This window comes from Phoenix dactylifera, chromosome 8, assembly GCF_051530095.1.
Source record: "Phoenix dactylifera cultivar Ajwa chromosome 8, Ajwa_hap1_PhDact_Kaust_v1.1, whole genome shotgun sequence".
NCBI lineage: Eukaryota > Viridiplantae > Streptophyta > Magnoliopsida > Arecales > Arecaceae > Phoenix > Phoenix dactylifera.
Window position 1 is genome coordinate 21,452,387 of NC_143197.1, and position 2,781 is coordinate 21,455,167.

Genomic DNA, 2,781 nt, shown 5'->3' on the forward strand with positions numbered 1-2,781 from the left:
ATAGCTCTTTAATGGATTATGATTATTGATATATGGATTGCTTTAGTATTTGATTCGTCGTAGACGTAGAAAGCACGATGAATGCTTAGAAATTGAGTTCATATGTTCATGAAACATATACCATGATTAGATCTATCCTACCATTCATTTTTAATCAAGAACCATAGAGTTTATTTCTTGGGTGCAATATCGTCAAGGGGGATTCCAGATCCCTACCATCCTTATTTTATTAAACTTTGTTTATTGCTATATTGTTCTCCGATTTTAATTTCTGAAAATCAAAACATAATTTTAATCCACAAATTTATTGAATTAATTAATCTAAAATTATATTAAATAATCTCATATACATTTCGTTCCCTGAGAATTCGACCTCGGACTCCCGAGAATTTACTACTTGTGCGATTCTCCTGCACTTGGGAGAACAATTTTATTTTTGCATCAAGTTTTTGGCGCCGTTGCCGGGGAACGGCTGATTTATTAGTATAATTTTAGATTTAATTAGTACTTTAGTAGTTAGTCTGTTTCTTTCGAAAACAAAAAAAAAAAAAAATTCTTTACTGCTGTTTTTTAATCCCTGCACAGTCTGCATCAAACTCTGATATCAAAAGAATTCACCGTCTGATTGAACTCAAATTTGGTCGTCAGCTGCAGGACCTGTGTTTCTTTCATCTGAACGGTCTGATTGACATTCGGAAACTTTTAAGACTATCAGATTAATACGAAAACTTGCTGCTGTCTGTTTTGAATTTTCTGCATTTAATTGTTTTAGATCAGAATTTTATTGTTATCATATCTCATTAACCCTTGTTGCTAATTAAAAATTTAAGAAAAAAATAAATAATTTGCTTGATCACCTATTCAGTGAAATTTAATGTCATGTCATAAAATATTAAAAAAAAACTCTTGATTGTTGCATATAGTATATGGCATCAGCATAAAATATTCTAAGGGCTGAACCCATTTAAAAAGATAAGGTCGGGATTTCATCACTCGTCCTTAGCCCAAAAATCACCCCATTGCATAAATATTCTAAGCTTAATTAAAATCAACTAGACGTTGGCCCCTAAGGACATTCGAGCTCAATAGGACGAAGACCACCGAAAGTTGCACCAATTTCGCTCTGTGGCTTAGTTGATGTCTAGGCAAGCTTTGTCCCTATAAGGGAGACAGTTCATCTGTTCGAGGCAAGCAGTTGTTCGAATCTTTAGCTTTTTCTGATACGGATGCTTCTGTTTCTGCTTAAGCTTCTGCTTCTTTTGATGCTGATGCTTTAGTGGCAGCTGCGTCTGTTTCGGCGGATGATTCGGATTCTACTAGTCAACCATCATGCATAATTATTCCTGAAAATGTAGGACACTTTGAAATCAAACCAGGAGTAATTCAATTGCTGCCCAAGTATCATGGGATGGAATCCGAGAACCCTTATCTTCATCTTAAGGATTTTGAGGAAATTAGTATCACATTTAGAGTGCCAAATGTATCAGAAGACGTCCTTAAATTAACCTTGTTTCCTTTTTTCCTTAAAGGACAAAGCTAAAACATGGCTGAACTCCTTGAGACCTAGATCGCTAGGAACATGGCATGATATGCAAAGAGAATTCTTGAAAAAATTCTTTCCCGCACAAAGGACTAACTTTTTGAAAAGGCACATTAGTAATTTCCAGCAAAAAGACCATGAAACATTTTATGAATGCTGGGAGAGATTTAAAGATTTGCTTCTCTCTTGTCCTCATCATGGGTTTGAAACATGGAGAACCATTAGTTTCTTTTACGAAGGGTTGTCCCCACAGTTGAAACAATTTATAGAGACTATGTGCAATGGTCTATTTTTAGAAAAGCAACCCGATGAGGCATGGGACTATTTAGACTCTCTCGCAGAGACTGCACAATTATGGGATACAGGGGATAGAGTGAATAAACCTTTGGCTAAGCCTACTAGCATTGGACACGGGGGCCTTTACAACCTTAGTACTCAGGATGATATTCAGGCTAACATGGCAGCCCTTACTAGGAAGGTAGAGGAAATTGAACTTAGAAGGATTGAACCCGTCAAGACCTTAGAACATAACAGCGAGTGTTGTAGGATTTGTGAGATGCCTGGTCATCTCACCACTGATTGCCCCACAATACCCGCATTCAAGGAAGTCTTGCATGATCAGGCCAATGTTATGAATACATATCAAAAATCTTTTAATAATCCTTTTTCGGGTACTTATAACCCTGGATGGAAGAACCATCCAAATTTCAGGTGGAGGAATGACCAACCTCAACAAGTATATAACCCAACTCCTCCACCTCCGTGGCCTCATTATGCACACGCACCCCCTCAAAAATCCAGTCTCGAAGAAACTTTGCAATCTTTCATGCAAGGTCAAGCTAAAATCAATGATGAATTAAGAAATCAACTGACAACGCTGACCACTGCTTTAAGTGCTCAAGAGAAAGGTAAGCTACCAGCTCAACCACAACCTAATCCTCAAATCTATGGCGGTAGCAATGCATCATCTTCAACTTCGCATAAAGAACAAGCAAAGAGTATAATAACTTTGCGAAGTGGAAAGGTTATTGACCGACCAGTCCCAGAACAAACACAAGTCATACCTGATTCTGACCCTCCCAAGACAAAAGAAAAGGATAATGAAGAAACTGAAACACCAATATCTACTGAAAAAATTGAATGTCCTTTTCCTGCACCATTTCCACAAAGATTAAAGCCCTTGCAAAAGCTTGAACCAAACTCTGAAATTCTTGAGCTTTTTAAGCAAGTAAAAATTAATG

General features: G+C 37.1%; 1 pseudogene; it reads right to left on the bottom strand.

Annotated features, from left to right (window-relative positions):
- Positions 1-1,646: 1,646 nt before the first annotated feature.
- Positions 1,647-1,744, bottom strand: LOC120104754 (small nucleolar RNA R71; annotated as a pseudogene).
- Between the last annotated feature and the right edge of the window lie 1,037 nt (positions 1,745-2,781).